At 46.3% G+C, this 19,261-nt stretch overlaps 1 protein-coding gene across 2 annotated transcripts in view; it reads left to right on the plus strand.

Moving 5' to 3' along the window:
* The window catches only part of HOMER1 (homer scaffold protein 1), a 170,693-nt gene that overhangs the window by 10,213 nt on the left and 141,219 nt on the right, over positions 1–19,261 (plus strand). Inside the window, exon 1 of one of the 2 annotated variants that reach the window (XM_039543425.1) lies at positions 8,242–8,411. The exons of the other annotated variant lie outside the window; for it this stretch is intronic. The gene's annotated coding sequence lies outside the window, so the exon portion shown is untranslated. Of the gene's footprint in view, positions 1–8,241; positions 8,412–19,261 lie in introns of those variants that run through there. 2 annotated transcript variants of the gene reach the window in all.

The raw sequence follows: 19,261 nt of genomic DNA on the forward strand, positions 1-19,261 counted from the left end.
CCCTTTTTGACCGTTCCAATTGAAAAGCAGATGCCTGGCAACCCTACTTAGGGACAGAGTTTCAAAGATTTTTAGGCACCCAAAGATGCAGCTAGGCATCTAGTGGGGTTTACAAAGAACCTAACCTTCTAGGCACTTTTATAATCCCTCTAGGTGCCTAAATACCTTTGAAAATTTGGCCTTTAGTCTATGTGTGCCTCAGTGTCCCATCTGTACAATGGGGATAACAACACTGTTCTACCTCCTGGAGAGGCTGTAAGGAGAAATAGGTTAGACATTGTGAGATGCTCAGATACTATGGTGATGGGGCCACATAAGGACCACAGGTAGAGTGGGAACTTCTCTATACCACTGCTAAGTATTCCTGTGGTTTTGGCCCTTTCTTTTCACCTATCCTCCTCACATCTCCCTCTTTTCTGAATGTAACCTTGGTTCAGAGGGCTTGGCTATATTTCCTCAGAGTCCCCGGAGTTCTGTCTTCACTTCCAGATCCTTAATTTAATTACCAGCCCTTTCTTATCTTAATCACCCTGTCTCTGTAAACAAAATGCTGACTCCCCCCTGCCCCAGGGACACAAGCTGAGACTAGCACCTCTCCTCTGATGAGCTCACATAACACACTCAGGCTGCACAGCAGGTAAGAGCTCTGCCTAGTGCTAGGACTACATACACTGGGAGCAGAGCTCATGTACATAACTCGGGGGTCATAGGTGCCAACTTCTGCTCCCACTGATGGGTGCTCAACCCCCCTCTTTCCCCATCCCCACCCTGACTCCACCCCTGCCCTGCCCCCTCCCGCTCCCATTCCAGCCCCTTCCCCAAAGTCCCCGCCCCAACTTTGTTTCTTCCCCGCCTCCTCCCCTGAGCATGCTACGTTCCCACTCCTCCCCCTCTCTCCAAGCATGCTGCCAAACAGATGTTTGGTGGCAGCAAGGCGGGAAGCACTGGAAGGTAGGCAGAGAAGCAGGGGTGTGGCACGCTCAGGGGAGGAGGTGGGGCATGGGTGGGGGGGAGTTGGCTGCCGGTGGGTGTAGAGCACCCACAGAGTCAGTGCCTATGTCGAGGGGGACCCTAAATGGCTCTGCTGGTAGGCCTCTCAATTTTAAAATACAGACAGAAATTTCTGGCAGCTAGATGGAGTGAGGGGTGGTTGACAGGCAAGGATGGTAAATGTGGGTAGCCCAATGTGCAGCAAAGCATGTGATGGACTAAGGTCTAAGATGGAACAGAGGCATGCAGCCCATAGCATACAAAAATTAACAGACTGGGCAACTTACTCGCTACAGCCAGACACCTGAAGTGTGGAGAAAATCATAGATATGATAATATTGGAACAATTTCTCCTGAGCCTCCCTGAAAGCACATGCATTTGGATTTGGAGGCACAGCCAACAACCCTAGAAGAAGTGGTAAAGAAAACTTTGTGGAGACAGACTTTCCAAAGAAAGAAGTCCAGCTATTTCAGGGACTAGACTTGGCGGGGGGGAGTGTGTCTTGCCATACTAAGGACAACCAAAAAGAAAAAGGAGGAGGCAAGAGAAACTCCTTCAGTGAGCTAGGGTGTGATTTGCTAGCAACATGGGCAACTGGGGTGTGTATCTATTGGGTTTCCGGGAAACGGGGCGGGCAAAGCCCGCCCCATGCTAACGGATCCCCCCCAGCCTAAGGGGAGGTTCCACAGGGCCTCAGAAACCCACTAATTGCGGGGGACAACTAATAAAAGAACAGGGACAGGAGTGTGGTCAAAGGGTCATAAGAAGGGAGCCTGACGAGGACACCAAGCAGAGAACCCCGGACAGCGCCCACTGCTCCTCGAAGGCATCAAGGGAGCCAGCGGACGCCGCCCAGAGGAACTCCGCTCGGAGACGTGAACGGACTAAGGATCGGAAACAAGCCCCACAGTCGCAGGAGTCTCCATTGGCCAACCACCTCTCCCTGGTCACGTAGATGGCCATCTTAGCCAGGGTGAGGAGGAGGTTGACCAGGAGGTCCCGCGACTTCGTGGGGCCACGGATAGGGAGTGCATGGAGAAGGAGGTGGGGGGAAAAGTGCAGCCAGAAACGCAATAGGATATTGGTGAGGAGCCGGTATAGGGGCTGCACCCTAGCGCACTCTACGTAAACGTGCGCCAGGGTCTCCCTCATGCCGCAGAAGGGGCAGGTGTCTGGGACAGGGGTAAACCGCGCCAAGTACACACCTGTGCTCATGGCCCCATGGAGGAGCCGCCAACTGATATCCCCGACGGGCCTCGGGACCAGGGTGGAGTACAGGCTGGCCCACTGGGGCTCCTCACCCTCCAGAGGTGGCAAGAGGTCTCGCCACTTGGTGTCGGGGCAGGACAGGAGGGTGAGGAAGTGAAGGGTGTGGAGCACGAGCGCGTAGAGATGCTTCCTTGGCGCGGTTTGGAAATGGACCGGCTGCAGATCGTGCAGCCGGCTTGCGGAGAAGGGGCGGGGGGGGGCCGGTCGGGTCCACGGGGCAGGGGCCCGATGAAGAGGTCCGGAGGGCTCGGGGTGGGGGGTGGGCGGGGTGTGCCCTCACACAGGACCCGGTCGTGGTAGGCCCGAGCAGCGGGCGGCAAAGCGGCCTTCACGTCCTGTAGTACGCGCCGGGGAGTACAAGGCCTGGAGAGCCCCATACGCCGAGCGAGAGTTAGGGGATCCAGACAGTCTCCCCGGTCGTAGTCCAGGAGGTCTCTGACCCTGGTAGCTTCCGCCAGGACCAACCTCTGGTACACCGCGGGGGACTCCGCCACCTGCACACGGAGCTGGGGGTTGTGTAGCAGAGGCTCCGCGAGGAGGTCCGCCCCCTCGGTGGCCGCCACGGACCTGGTTGCGGAGAACAGCTTCCAGGTCCGGAGGAGGTCCTGGTAGAAGACCGGCAGCCCAGAGAGATCTCGCGAAAGGCCCCTCGGATCGAGATAAAGGAGCTGCCGGTCGTATCGGAGCCCTCGGAAGCGGCGCAGGAAGGCGTGCGCCAGGGCTCTCCACGCCGGACTACCCGCACCATAAAGGAGCCTCTGCAGTGCCTGGAGGCGGAAGACGTGGACCTGAGTGCGGAGGCACTTCAGGCCCTGCCCTCCCTCCTCCAGGGGCAGGTGGAGCACCCCTGCAGGGACCCAGTGCAGTCCTGGCCAAAAGAACTCCAGAACCACCCTCCGGAGGTCGGTCAGGAACACCGGGGCCGGGACCAGGGTGTTGAGCCGGTACCAGAGCATGGACAGGACTAGTTGATTGAGCACCAGTGCCCTCCCTCGGAAGGAAAGGCACCGGAGGAGTCCTGTCCATTTTCGGAGCTGCTCCGCCACCCTGCCCTGCAAACCTTGCCAGTTCTCCGGCGGAGAGGGATGCGTGGCAGAAAGGTAAACGCCGAGATAGAGCAGCGGACCCGCGCTCCACCGGATGGCCTGAAGCGCGGGTGGGAGGGAGCTCGCCTGCCACCCGTCCCCGACCACCAGGCCAGAGCTCTTGACCCAGTTGACCCGGGTGGAGGAGGCCACCGAGTACACGGCCTGGCAGGCCTCCACCCGCACCAAGTTGCCCGGGTCCTGGACCACGAGGAACACATCGTCGGCGTACGCCGACAGGACCAGCCGCAGCTCCGGCTCCCGAAGCACCAACCCCGTCAACCTCCTGCGGAGGAGACAGAGGAAGGGCTCGATCGCCAGGGCGTACAGCTGGCCCGAGAGGGGGCACCCCTGCCGCACTCCCCGCCCAAAGCTGACCGGCTCGGTCAGGGTCCAGTTGAGCCTGACCAGACACTCTGCGGAAGCGTACAGCACCTGGAGAAAACCCACAAACTGGGACCCGAAGCCTAACGCTCGCAGAGTGCCCAGGAGATACCCGTGGTCCACCCTGTCGAATGCCTTCTCCTGATCCAGGGACAGGAGGGTGAACGACAGACCATCCCTGCACCCAAGCTCCAAGAGATCCCGGACCAGATACAGGTTATCGAAGATGCTACGGCCCGGGACGGTGTAGGTCTGGTCTGGGTGGATCACGTCCTCCAGCACGGCCCCCAGCCGCAGCGAGATGGCCTTGGCTACGATCTTGTAGTCCGTGCTGAGGAGCGAGACGGGACACCAATTCCGTAAGTCGCGGAGGTCCCCCTTCTTCGACAGTAAGGCGAGCACGGCTCGCCTGCACGAGAGAGGGAGGACACCGCTCCGCAAGGACTCGGCCCAGATGGCGACCAGGTCCTAGAGATAAAGGGGAAGCTTAAGTGCAAGGGTGGGGGGTGGATGGACTGCCTCATCCAATCATTACAGGGACAGACTGGAGCCCCTTCCCTTATAAGAAAAAAAGGGGGGTCTAGAGTACCTGCAGCAGAAAGCAGGGCTAACAAAAAATAGGACAAAAGGGCTTGATATAGAAAAATCTGAAAACCTGAGCCCTGAGGACACAAGACAAGTGGAAAATAGAATCTCCTTAGGGAAAAGGAAGGAGGAAAAAAGAGAGCCCATAACAAGATGTAGAGGAAGATAGTCAGACAGTCCCAGGGAACTTCATCAGCAGGAGTGTGGGAGGAAGAATCTCAGGAACAGTTTGTGGGGCTGGGAGAGCCAGAGCTTTTACTAGAGAAGGAAAAGGAGGGACAGTAAGAGGCTGTACCCCAAACCAAAGGGGGAGAGGGCAAAGAGAGTGGGGAAGTGGGCTGCCTCGGTGTGAGAACCTATAGGCAGAAACTAAGTTATGCAGGCAACCCCCACCCAAGAAATGTGATTTCTGTAGGTAGAGAATGGAAAACCACCCTGGAAGCAAATCTGAGCAGAAAGAGTCCAACACCACCTCTAAAGAAGGAAGGGCATGCGGGGCAGGGTGGGGGAGAAACCTGACCAGTAGGCAAGCAGGGAGATGTATGGGGTTAAGAGTTAACAGGTGAGCCTGTATCTGATCATTCCAGCACCCATTAGTTTCCCTAGAGGAAGCTAATTAGGGTAATTAAAGGTAATTAGCTGATCAGATGGTAGGCTGGGTGAGCTAAGACTGATAGAGACACAGGAGGGAAAAGCTAACTAAGCTCAGTTTCACAGAAGTCTGAGTGAAGGGAGACCTCCGCTTCTCTCAGACCCTGAGGAGCAGGCCTAATGTATAGGAGGCTATTGTAAATAGTGCTATTGTATGGGACTATAAGAGTGTTGGTGGCAGGAGTGATAGTAACTTAAAGGATGTACCAGTACACCGGAGTCCTGAGCAGGGCATGGCCTCAACCAGAAAAGGTGGGGCCTTTCAAGATTTAAGGGCCCAGGGCTTTGGCCCCTGTGGGGAGCCCCAGCCCCTTTAAAGTGCCACCAGAACTCGGGCAGCAGGGCTCCCCGCAGGGGCCAGAGCCCTGGGACCTTTAAATCCCTGCCCGAGCCCAGCTGCTGGAGCTCCGGCAGTGATTTAAAGGGCCCGGGGCTCCCTGCAGTGGCTGGAGCTTGGGCCCTTTAAATCACTGCCAGAGAAGCCAGTCCAGTCCAGTCAATGTACGGGCTCTTGCTGGTATGCTGTACCAGACCATACTGGCTTACTTTCACCTCTGGTTGGTGGAAAGAACCCAAAGAAATGGTGGCTACACTACTGGCTGGTTTCTGTGCTGCAAAGAGGCAGGAGTGGAGCTTGTTCTGCAACATGTGTGTTCTCATTATTGTTTTCTTTGCTTCTGTCCTTGCTGCTGTCTGTTCCTATTGCATCTAAGTTTAATTTAGATTTTAAGTTCTTTTGATCAGGATGGTTCCTTACTATATGACCCTGAATGGGGCCTGTCGGTGTTACAGTGATGATGATGTAGATGTCTTCAGTTATGAAATACAGCATAGATCCTTTTTTTTGTCTAACACAGGGTGCAGAGTCTTAGTGATATTTTTCAGTCATGCCACACAAAAGAAACAGGTTGTTTGGTCAAAACAAATCCCCCTCACCTAGCCAAAAAAAAAAGGAGGGGGGGGGGAATTCTCACTGCAGGTATTACTGCAGGTATTTCTGCAACATTCTAGTTGCTTGTATTTTATTATGGCCGTTTTCCAAGTTCTCAGTGTTCCTTTTTCCAAAGAGTATGTTACTCTGACATAAAGAAGGGTCTAACAGATTGATGACATGGATAAACCCCACACTGGACCAACACAGAAAGGAGTTAATGGTCTGTGCAAGAGTCAGCAGCCAAAGCCAGTCTCACAAAAACTGACAGCAATATTTAGGCTGGAGAGAATAAAAAGGAGAAAATGTTTCAGAGGTAAATTGTTCTGACAATGAGTTTCTTGGATTTGAGGCAAAGAAGACTTAGGGTTGGGCTAACCAGTATTAACTTTAATAAAAAAAAAAAAGAAATCTAAAAGTATCAACGTCTAGGGAGAAGGTTTAAATTGAAACCGAGGAAGGGGGTGAATTTTGACATCCCAAGGGGTGCATAGACTGTTTATTGGAGCAAGTGGAAAAGTCACCTGGTCATGTACAACAAAAGCCCTCTCAGGTGTGATGTTAAGGGAAGCCTGTTCCAGATGTCTGAAAGGGGCATAGAATTAGTATAGCAAATACTAGTGTATCTCCCCTGCAGAGAGAAACCAGTATGATTTTCCTTCTTTCAACATCTGAAATATCAAAGTGTCCAGAATAAACACATGTATCAGCCCAAATCTTGCCTTTCAAGCAGCTCACTTACTACTGTTTAAAGATAATAATCACAGGTCCCTTTGGAAGTACTTTACTTAAACAATGCTTCTGATCAGGCCCCTTTTAAGAAAAAAATGATTGCTAAGGCTTTCAAAATAGGGTGCCTAAAGCTTTATTCCTAAATACTTAGGTAGGCAACTAAAAAAATTGCCTGAATTCAGCTGTGAGCTGATGGATTTTCCATGCTCTCGAAGATCAGGCCACTTATTCAGGTATCTAAATATAGATGATAGAGGCTAATTTAAATGTTTCTTACCCTGTAATCAGAACTGTATGGGCCATAAATTGCCAGCTCATAAACCAGAGGGATTCTGGCAACAATGAACTTCATTGTGAACATCACTTTTTGTGTTATATGATTTACTAGAGCTTGCAAATGTCTTAGGAAAAACTGCTGTATAAATGTCAGTAAAAACTATTTGCTGTTTACCACCTGTAAGCATATTGATGAGTAAGGTAGTAGTAGGAGTTCCTGACCTGTCTTTAACAACTACAGAGTAACTGTAGGATAGGGTGTACTCCTCACACCTGCCCTCAGAAAGTGGGCCTGCCTGGTTTAATTCAAATCAGCTGCAAATAGGAGAGGTCTGCCCACCTCCCCAGGATGTCAATAAGTACAAACAGGGGAGATGTAGGCTGAGTGGGTGGTGCTAATTATGAGGAAGCTCATTTGTGAGGGAATAGGCAGTGCTTCTATAAAGCCAGAAGGCAGGCAACAATGTGGGAGGAGACATGGAGGAAGTCTGCACTCTCTCTCCCCCTTAGGAAAGAAGGGGAGATAAAAACCTAGGAGGAAGTGTTTACATAGTAGCCCTAAGAGAGAGGGGTCTGACTCAGTGGTGAGCTGGAGCAGGTTCCCACAGGTTCTCAAGAACCGGTTGTTAAAATTAGACCTCCATGGAGAACCGGTTGTTAAAGGGCCAGGGGGTGGGCAAAGAACTCTGGTCCGTGGGCCGGACCATCCTGTTGCTCCCAGGATTCCCAGCTGGGGAGGCTGAGGCTCCCCCGTCCCTTCCCCCGCTTCCCCCCAGCTGCAGCGTGGCCAGCCACCAGCACCAGCTGGGCAGCTCAGCTGAGCTCTGGAGTCGTCCTGCTGCCACTTTTTGAATGGCCCAGCGGGGGGGGGAGGGGAGAGGGGGCTGCTGCAAGCTCCAGGACTGGCCAGAGGGGAGGGGAAGGGGCAAGTGGGGCAATTGTCCCAGGCCCTGCAGGGGCCCCCGGCCCCACGAGGATCTCTCCCCTGGCCCCTCCCTCGCTCCCCCCCTTAAATCAGAACTTTTTATAGGGAACCGGTTGTTAAGATTTTGGCAGCTCATCACTGGTCTGACTAGGTGGTTGGAGAGTGAAAAGCTTGGAGAAGCAGGGTAGGAAGTAGTCCAGGGGCAAGAGCAATAAGGTAGATATAGCTGCAGACCTTAACTGCTCACTATAGGACCTTGGACTAGAAACCAATGTAGAAGTCAGGCCTGGATTCCCCTACTGTCCACTGTAGCATAGTATTTCTAGGGGCTGTGAATGGGAAGGTTGCCTGTGTCACTGTGGGAGTGAGAGCAGTGGGCATGAGGGCATGATGCTGCTTGGGCAGAGATTTGAAAAGACTCCCTGGGAAGGGGAAATCAGAGTATAATCTGGCCAGAGAGCCAAGTCACGAGGCAGCTGTACTGCAACTATGTGAGCATCAGGACAGCTGACACTGTGCCTGAGCAGAAACGGGGTGCTGAAGTGGAGGTAGTTAATTGCTAGAAGGAGGCACCATTCAGAGGTGAGTAGAGCACTCTGTGACAAACACCTATGTAATTCCTGGCCTTTTTCAGATCTTAGATAAATAATCTATAGAGATTCCTATTGTTATAAGTCCCTGTTTTCAGTTCACAATTTTCTGAAGCTCTCCTTTCGAGCTGAAATTCTCTCTGTTAAGTTTGTGCCTGAAGGTAAATTGTTTTGATCAAAAATGGCTCAATCGTTCATAAGACAAAAGAGTGGAAAAGAAAAGGTTACTTGTATTATGCAGTAAGTGTGGTTCTTCAGGATGTCCCCCTGTGAACTAAGATCAGAGATTTTAGGTAGCAATGTCCACTCAACTTGCACATGTGCTTTCCCAGTCTCATGTCTTGCACTGAGGCATCTAGCACTGTGCAGGAAAACTGTCCTCAGTTCCTTCTCTATTGCAGCGCTCCTTATTAAGAGCTCTGACATATGGAAGGAGGGTGGGTTGTGGAGAATCCATAGGGACACATCTCAAAGAACCACAGTTACCGCACAAGGTCAGTAACTTCTTCTTCTTTCAGTAGGCAGTATGCATGCTCCACTGGGCTTCGGAGTCAAGTATAGTACTGATGAATCCAAATGTATCACCTATGACTTAGCATCAGATGCTTACATAATGTTCCACAAAAATATGAGCAGATGTCCAGGTTGCTGTTCTGCATATTTCTGTGATGGGAATGTTGTTTTTTTTAATGAAGGCTACAGAAGTGTAAAGAGATCTTGTGGAATAAGTTCAAACTCCAGATGGAGGATGAAGATTGCAGATATGATAGCAATAGGTAATACAGTTTGATATCCATCTAGTCTTTGCTTCGAGGTTGAGGATACTTTAGACCTCTCTGCAATCAAAAGGAATAGTTTAGGAGATTCTGAAAAATTTTGTTCTCAAAGTAGAATGCCAAAGCTCTCCTGACATCAAATATATGTAATCTTGCTTCTGTTGTTGAAAGATAGCTTTGGGAGGAAATTAGGAGGTGAATAAATTGGTTTATGTGGAAGGCAGTGGCAGAAGATACTTTTGGGAAGAACTTTGGCTGTGGTCTGTGTGACCTTTATCCCTTTTAAAAAATAATAATAATGTTAAGGGTGAGTGTGCCATTAGAGTCCCTATTTGCCTGATTCACGAAGCCAAGGTGATGGCTGCTAAGAATGTTGTTTTCATAGACAGATACAGAAGGAAGCATGTGGCCATGTGCTCAAAAGAAGGCTTTGTAAGGCACTTCAGGACCAGATTAAGGTCCCATGTCTGACTTGTGAGAAGTTATCCATACCATATCCATCCATGCCTAGGATGTCTGATTTGTGAGAAGTTATCCATACCCTTGAGGAATCTTTGTTGTAGGATGAGTGAATACAGAGTAGCTGTCTGTCTTATGATGAAAGGCAGTTATGGCTGCAGAATGTACCTTTACTGAATTTAGAGATAATCCTGATCTAGGATGTAATCTAGTGCTAGTGGGAGGGGAGAGCATGTGGGGGTAATCTGTTGAGTCACACCAGATTTGGAATCTTCCATTACTGCATGGTCAAGGGTGGCTGAGAAGCAACTGAGGACAGTTCACCTATGCAGCATTAGGTAGCCTAGACATAAGGCCTGAGACAGGGAGAATGCATATGCAGGCCAAATAGACACTGCTACCTAAAATCTCCAATCTGAAGCACAGGGATGCAGATATATTTACAAAAGCAGCAAAGAGTCCTGTGGCACCTTATAGACTAACAGACTTTTGGAGCATGAGCTTTTTTGTGGGCGAATACCCACATTGTCGGATGCACGTAGTGGAAATTTCCAGAGGGAGGTATAAATATGCAAGCAAGAATCAGGCTAGAGATAACGAGGTTAGTTCAATCAGGGAGGATGAGGCCCTCTTCTAGCAGTTGAGGTATGAACACCAAGGGAGGAGAAGCTGCTTTTGTAGCTGGCTAGCCCTTCGCAGGCTTTGTTTAATCCTGAGTTGGAGTCAAATTTGCAGATGAACTGAAGCTCAGCAGTTTCTCTTTGAAGTCTGGTCCTGAAGTGGGGTGTGTTGTTGTTGTTTTTTGCTGCAGGATGACTACCTTTTTGGCTAAATAAACGTAAGGCCTTATGTCTAGGCTACCTAATGCTGCATAGGTGAACTGTCCTCAATTGCTTCTCAGCCACCATTGACCATGCAGTAATGGAAGATTCCAAATCTGGTGTGACTCAACAGATTACCCCCACATGCTCTCCCCTCCCACTAGCACTAGATTACATCCTAGATCAGGATTATCTCTAAATTCAGTAAAGGTACATTCTGCAGCCATAACTGCCTTTCATCATAAGACAGACAGCTACTCTGTATTCACTCATCCTACAACAAAGATTCCTCAAGGGTATGGATAACTTCTCACAAATCAGACATCCTAGGCATGGATGGATATGGTATGGATAACTTCTCACAAGTCAGACATGGGACCTTAATCTGGTCCTGAAGTGCCTTACAAAGCCTCCTTTTGAGCACATGGCCACATGCTTCCTTCTGCATCTGACTATGAAAACAACATTCCCAGCCAGCTCCAAACACATCTAGAGTGGAGCACCCATAGGGATGCTACTTAAAGAAGAAAAATCTACTTTTCTACAGGAGCCTTTGGCTGAACTCCTTTGCACCTGAAAAAGTGCAGCTCCTTTCCTTAGCCCCCTTGCCCCTTACTGTGCCTGCAGGATCTGAGCCAGGAGCTTCTGCAGAGCCCTTGTGTCCACCCACACTCTTCATTGTAGCTAAATTAGCCATAGGCAAAAAATATAAAATACTACAATTTTTGAGAAATGGTATGCTTTGCAATCACCTTTTATTATATATGCTCAGTTAGTTGCCTGGGTAACATTAACTGTGGCATATCCTGACTGATGAGTATCTAGCTGTGAAACCTTAGCTTTCTTAACATGGTTTTGTGTTTGGTATGTAGCTGTGGTACATTATTTATTAGTCATGTCTGCAAGACATCCTTGCAGTATAGATAAACTTATACCAGCACACTATTTTATATTTAAATATAGCTATGCTCATATTGCATATCAGGGCCAAATTTTGACCTAGTAAATCTAAGTGTGTTCAAATCTGAAACGTACCTCCATTGAAATAAGTGAAGCAATAACGGGAATTAATTTAGGCCAAAATCTACAGTGAAGACTAGCTTTTTTAAAATGATACCCCTGTACTATACTTTAAAGTTCGTTTAGAAATCCGCGTGTTCTGGGATGCAAGCCAAAACAGAGACTTAGCTCTAAAAGAAAACTTCTGTCCATGAAAAAGCCGCTTTCCTTGTGGAAAGCATATAGGGCTTTAATAATACAAAGAATTTAAATCAGATGTACATTAAGAAACAACAATAAATTAATATTCCAAAAAACAAATTTAAAAAAATCAGTTAAATGACAGTTTAAGTACCGACCCATTGTTTACAAAACCCAGAAGCATAAGAGCCAGGAGATGAATAGTAGAGAGCTTGATGAATGTTTGTTGTTTTTTTTCATAACAATAAACACATTCTTACCAAGTATATAGAAATACATATTTTGTCATAACATAACCTTAGCTGTAATCTAACAATCAGTTTTTCTTTTAGCAGCTATAGGGTGGGTCTTCTAACATGTGACTGTGGATCCCAGCATGGGTAGAAACGTGCCTAGTGTCTGAGCTCGGAATCTTTTTGAATACCAGCGTCTTAACAAACACATTTTGGGGCCCTGCAAAAGGCCTTTGGCACACCCCAGCCTTGCTTCCTCCAATCTTGATAGCGGCCTTCATTTGCTTCAAGTCCAGTCCAAGGGAATTGAACGGTCCTTTGTTTCCCACACTAGGATCGCTTGTTTAGTGATCCAAGAAACGACAAGATCCAGTACAGGGATGCCAAAAAATAAGGATCCTATAGTAGGGTGGCTTGGTGGTCTGAGCCTCTGACTCTGGTCTCTCTGTCAGCCCAATAAAAACAATGAGGAGTCCGGTGGCATCTTAAAGACTAACAGATTTATTTGGGCATAAGCTTTCGTGGGTGGTTTTTTAAAACAAAACACAAAAAAACAACCTTACTTCTTCAGATGCCCGATGTGGCCTGGATAGGGTCCCAGCTGGGTCACTTTTCTTGCTGGTAACCCCTCATCCTTTCTGACCGAGGGAATCTGGGTGGGTAGAAAGACCCAGGTCCTCTTACTTCACCAAGTCCTGGTCCAGGGCCCTTAAAGTATAATGGTGTGGGATGGCCAGGACCCTGTTTACCTTCCCTTGGACAACTTCTTCCCTCTGTTTGGGGCATGGCTGCTGTTGGGTTAAAGACCTTTGCTTCAAACCCCTCTATGGGCTGATGCAGGTGGCCCTCTGGTGCCCCTGTATAGGGGTCTCCCTCTCTCTTGGGTAATGTCAAAAAGGAAATGAAGCCAACAAATAGGTGCTAGACTGTGACCCAAGAACTCCTCCATGCCAGTTGGCATGGAGGTTACAAGAATATCCTGATTCTGGTTCACCAAAGGATGTCATGTGAGGTCTTAAAGGAAAGCTAGGGTTATGCTGGAAATTAATTGTATGAAATGTATATACAGATACACATACCCCTCATTTATTGTGTGTATGTATACACATACTAGGACTGTCAATTAATCACAGTTAATGCCTGCAATTAACTGAAAACAAAATTAACGTGTTAATTGTATTCCTCTGGGAGAAGAGCGAAGCACTGGCAGGGCTGAAACTCAATGCTTAGTGGGTGGCAGTATGGGGCAGAAGGTAGGCACAATTTTTTCTAGTGGAAGAGGGGATTTTTTTTTAAAGTCCAAATGAGGTCACTAGTGCAAAAAGTTTAAGAGAAACTGCCATAGAGAACAGAGGTATGGCGAGCTCAGCCTCTCTGCACCAGCCTCTCCTCCCCTACTTCATGCCAAGTCCCTGAGGTAAATCCACACTCCCTTGCAAACAACGGCTCACTCAGCTGAAGGGAGTTATGTAAAAATAGTAGTAATTCTACATTTCTAAGTTCAACTTTCATGATAGATTGCAGTACAGTACTTATGAGGTGAATTGAAATACTATGTTTTTTACAGTGCAAATATTAAAATATACTAAATATTTTGGCTGTTTTCTATATTTTCAAACCTACTGATTTCAATCCACAATACAAAGTGTACAGTGCTTAATTTATATTTTTGATCTGTTATTTAACAGTGTGACTAAAACTGATTGATCACAATTTAATTGCTTGACAGCCCTAATATATACTGAAAATGTTCTAAAGTTTGCATCAAGGCAGAGTTGACAGAGTCTACAAGGGATGTTAATTTCAATTTCAGCAGAGATGGGTGAATAAAGTATTCTCATTCACAGTGGGGTCTCCATTACCTATTTAAACTGAATGCAGATGAAGGATTGTAAGAAGTTTAGGAAAAACAACAAGGAGTCCTTGTGGTACCTTGGAGATTAACAAATTTATTTGGGCATAAGCTTTTGTGGGCTACAGCCCACTTCATTGGATGCATAGACTGGAACATACAGCAAGAAGATATTTATACATACAGAGAACATGAAAAGGTGGAAGTAGCCATACCAACTGTAAAAGGCCAATCAGTTGAGATGAGCTATCATCAGCAGGAGATGACCCATAGAAGGTGTGAGGATACTTAACATGGGGAAATAGATTCAATTAGTGTAATGGCCTAACTATTCCCAGTCTCTGTTAAAACCTAAGTTAATTGTGTCTAATTTGCATATTCAAGTTCAGCAGTCTCTCTTTGGAGTCTGTTTTTGAAGTTTTTTGTTGTAAAATTGCCACCTTCAAGTTTGTCACTGAGTGAGTGGTTAGAGAGGTTGAAGTGTTCTCCGACTAGTTTTTGAATGTTATGATACCTGATGTCAGATTTGTGTCCATTTAGTCTTTTGCATAGAGACTGTCCAGTTTGGCCAATGTATATGGCAGAGGGGCATTGCTGGCACATGATGGCATGTATCACGTTGGTAGATGTGCAGGTGTACGAGCCCCTGATGGCCTCCTTCCTGTGGGTCCAGATGATGATGATGATATCAGTGTAGCATGAGTAGAGTAGGGCAGTAGGGGATGCCCCTGCTCTAGAGCTGAGGAAGCATTTTTAGTCAGCCATAAGAATGTTGGCACACAGGGACTCCTTGTTGTTTTTGCTGATACAGACTAACACCCAAAATTATTTTCAGAGTGGTAGCCGTATGCTGCAGCTATGTCACAGATCACCAGTCTTAAACCCTAATTCTCAGGGCTCTTAGGAGTTGGTAGTTTCCAACCTGCCAACAGTTGCCACAATAGAAGCTGAACCCTGACGGAGGACTCCAGTCCTGGAATCTGACTGGCAGAATGTTGGGGATCTACTGAGCTGCCCTTGCAGAGCTTGTTCCTCTCTGCCTGCCAGGGATAGGGGGGTGAGGGGGCTCTGTCCTTCTCATGCTGTACCCCATCACCCTAGGCACATTTCCAGGTCTCTCGGCCCCTCTCTCTAATAGCCAGGCCTGAGCATGAAGCAGAGGGGGTGGGACAGAGCCGCTTCTCCTGCCAGGTGTGAGGGTGGCCACTCCAGATTGCTGCCTCTATGCAGCGCAGCAGCTGCCTATGAGAGCCCAGCTGGGGAGGTGATGGCAGCCTGCCCTCTCCGCTGCTGGGAAGAGTGGGGGCCTCTGGTTGTGCTTCCCCTCTTCTCCCCCCTGCCAGCATGTTTCTGGCTTGCTCTGCCCCACTCCCTGGCAGCTGGGCCTGTGGAAGGGGTGGGCCACTGCTGCCTCCCCAGCCAGGCTCTTGCAGGCAAAATAAAGCACCCTGCAGTGACTGTAACCTTGGTCCTGTAGGCTCTAAAAAGCCAGGCCTCTATCTCCTGAGTTAAAGGAAAATCTGCTAGAAGTGAGCTAAATAAATAATTTTGTTCTTCCTAAGCTGCAGCCAGCTACTAAAGGGCAACCAACAAAGAATCCTGTGGCACCTTATAGACTAACAGACGTTTTGCAGCATGAGCTTTCGTGGGTGAATACCCACTTCTTCAGATGCAAGACTTGCATCTGAAGAAGTGGGTATTCACCCACGAAAGCTCATGCTGCAAAACATCTGTTAGTCTATAAGGTGCCACAGGATTCTTTGTTGCTTTTACAGATCCAGACTAACACGGCTACCCCTCTGATACTTGACACCATAAAGGGTAACCTGCTCACAACGTGCCTACCTGCTCCTACTTTGGGTGCTGCAGCAACACCCATTCCAAATTAGGAGCGCAAAACTGGGACCCAACTGATCCCCACCAAAATCATGTATAATGTTACTTTTTTCCCCAGGGATCTTTTTTCAAATACAGGTGGCACATTGGTTTTTAATATGTAGCTCAGATCATTTGATTTTTCTTCAGACTTTACAGAGATGTTCCTCTTTGTCTTCAGTTTTAGTCTGGCATTTTTTTTCAGGACAAACAGTTTTCTAAGTCGTCATTATAGAGGGGATAAAATAGGGCTCTGAAATGGAAGCTGACTGCAACTTTATCTAGGGAGAGGCTACCACATCTCCATAATACATTGCATCAGATTCAGGCAACCTCAGGCTTTCTTGTGAGTGATATATTAATAAATTTTCTTTGAATAATTTATAATGTTGCTGTGCAAACTAGTTACAGTATTAGGAGTCCTAGAAATGTCAGGTTTCTAAAAAAATCTATTGGTAAACATACACAATGCAAAATACTATATTAATGCAATACTGAGGCTGTCTTTAAACCCACTAAAGGTAGGAAACCCAGAGTTAAGGTTCCCATGACAACCTTTATGTATGCAGTGCTATGGTTTTAATTACCTGCTTTATGTATAACTCTATAAGCACTCTATTTTCATTTTATGGATTTTAGGTACACTGAGCACTATCTATAGTACATCTTAATTACACTTGCAGTTCTCAGCAAATATCATACATATGAGTTAACTATAGTAAACTGATGTATAGAAATATCTTTCATAGTAACATTCAGTTGTCTGTGTTATATACATCCAGACAAGATAATTATAGCTTACTTGTCTGCCCCACTGTAACGTATTGGCTAGTCCTGTTTCTCAGAGTTATAGTAGTGGAACACCGATAACTCATAATATAGAGAGCTCCTAGAAGTCAAGGCAATATAAAGGATGAGGTAAACTGAAACCAGTACTTAATGGTAAGTTGAATCAGAATGATGGTCACTTTATTCAGCTCAGCATGAAATTATAGTTTCCATATCCTAAACATTTACATTGTTCCCCAACACTAGCATGTCCTTTACAAGGGCAGCGCTATTGCTTACTTTCCTTTTACTTCCTTCACAGACAGCTTGACTGACAGCGTGAAATGCTCGCAAAGCTGTTATTAAGGTGCCAGGATCACTATACACCCATACAAAATTCAGTTACTTTTTGTGAGTTTCTGAGCCCTAGAAAGGGGCAAGTTTTAGCTGCAGTTTTGCTGTACTTAACTTGATTATTGACTCTGCTAATCCTTTTAAGGGATGCACAGAACTTGAAACTTGGGGTTACTAGACTCTAGTACCTCAACCTCTTGACCTCTTTTGGATGAGATCCTGAAGGGTATAGGAGACTGCAGGGCAGATTATTTAGCAAAAGAGGACCTATCTCAGTGCAAGCAGGAAGTGAAGCACTGTTTGGTGAATTTTGTAGGGGATATTTATTTACAGGCACCTCTAGCAAGTTCATGGTTTCTGGCAGTGAGAATCTATTTTAGGGCAGGGAACCTGCATGCCTTAAATTCCATAAGTAGTCAGTAAAAGATTATAATAAAAAAAGTGTTTGTAAAAAAGCAGATTTGAACACCATCTAGTGGTTTTCAGTTCTCAAACTACTAGTAGTACCTCTAGCAAATTTGTAGGGATAATATTAAATGTACAAAACTTAAAAGGTGGGAGCAGTTGTCATTGGCAGTAACCTGTTTAGAAATCCATAAATAAGTTTTTTTAATTTATTGACAAACTAGCAAATATATTTGTTAAAGTAATCATCAGTTATTTAACACTGAATAAATAATTTGAACCTCCACTAAAGTCACCAGTTACAAAGGGATAAAAATCCAGTGAACATCCTCAATGAACAACAGTTTGGAGGAGAAGAGCAAAGGGAAATGTTCTATAACTTGGTCAGTAATAAAGCATTGTACATAACTCTATTAAATACACTTGCAATATATCACTACACATAAATATCCTACATAGTCATAAGTGAGAAATTGTCATTACTATGTTAGCATACAATTAATGCAAGATTGGAACATGACTACTCCTCAAAGTAAAAGGGAAGAGGAGATCAAACTCAAATAGTTGCTTGACTTTAGCTACATTATCTAGCTAGGAAGAGACTCTATCCAATCCACTGGCTCTTTTAGCAAAGATTCGATGGGTCAAAATCTCTGCTGACATAAGTTCCATTGATTTCAGTCGTGTTTCAACCATTTATGCAATCAGTGAATTTGGCCCAATATCGTATAAGGTACTGTCATTTGAAATTTGACTCTAGGAATTTCAACCTTCCAAACAATTTAAGCATCAGAACTGCAGTTGTGTTTTTTTTTTATAAACAGCTTAAACCTTTAAGTCTTTCTTTCCACCCTAAAAGTGTTTATCAAATTCCTATGAGGGATTAGCTTATTTCTTGCAGCTGCAGAATGGACAAAGAAACAGGCTGAGACAATAATTTATTTTCAATCCTATCAGCAAGTTGAAGACTCACCAGGGGCCAGTCCTCTTCAAGCTGTAGAGACAACAATGTGGCATCTCCTAGAATCTTTTTAACAAGACAAAATACAGTGAGTTTCAATAGTGAATCCAGGTACCAGGCAATCGGGTACAATTCCTAACTTTGGCCCTGATCTTCCAAGTGACTCTGTGTGGATGAAATCCTGAGCCCATGCAGAGGCCTTCTGACATTAATGAGGCTTCATACAAATGTGATTCACCCCCACCCTGCAAATTGGGGCCCTTGATAGTATGCTGGCATCCTTAGATATGAGAATAAAGAACATGGAGTCTTAGTAGCATGCAAATTGCAACTAAAATCTCAAGGTTTTAAAAAAAATCTATTTTTAAAAAAGGCTACTGGGCTGACTGAGGACAAAATGTTGGAGAATTAACTTAGTCAAAAATTGTAGAATTCTAGTATTCCTGAGCAAATCAACATTTACTAGTATTGGTGGAAGAAGGAAAAAAAGATACCTCTTCTGTCAGGGTTAGAACTCTTAAGATTACTGAATATGTAGTTAATTAGAAAATAAACTGTGTTTAGTGACAGTTAAGGTGGTGGCAGGACAAACCCTCACCTGTGGAAAACCTTAAAAGCACAGAAACAAGACATTAAGGGCAAAGATTCCTGCATTCATTTCCACATTCATATCTCCAACAATAATGCACTCCATAATTACTCCCACTCACCTTTTACTTACATCAGTTGTAGACACCCAAAAGGAATAGGTACCCCAACTTCATCAAACTTGCACCCTGACGCAAAACCTTGTGACCTCATTATTTTCTATCAAGTGATCAGCACAGCTGATTGTTGCACATTCAGTGCATGTGGGATATTGTTTTGTCTTAACATTTTTGATAGCCTGATCTTTTATACAGCTTTGATGTACCACAGTAGATAGTTATGCAGAGACAATGAAAATGGGAGCAGCACCTGCCTGGGAATCACAGAAAAGCTGTACTGTTGAAGCTGCTCCTGACCATGCCAAACCTCCTGCAGGATCTCTGAGGATGTGATGTTAGACAGAAAATTGAGGTACATTTTCTCCCCATTTAAAAGTGAATGGAAGTACACACACACAGAGCAGTCCTCCATGATGAACTGGTGATGGCAT

This window comes from Mauremys reevesii, linkage group 6 (genome assembly GCF_016161935.1).
Source record: "Mauremys reevesii isolate NIE-2019 linkage group 6, ASM1616193v1, whole genome shotgun sequence".
Classification (NCBI taxonomy): Eukaryota; Metazoa; Chordata; order Testudines; family Geoemydidae; genus Mauremys; species Mauremys reevesii.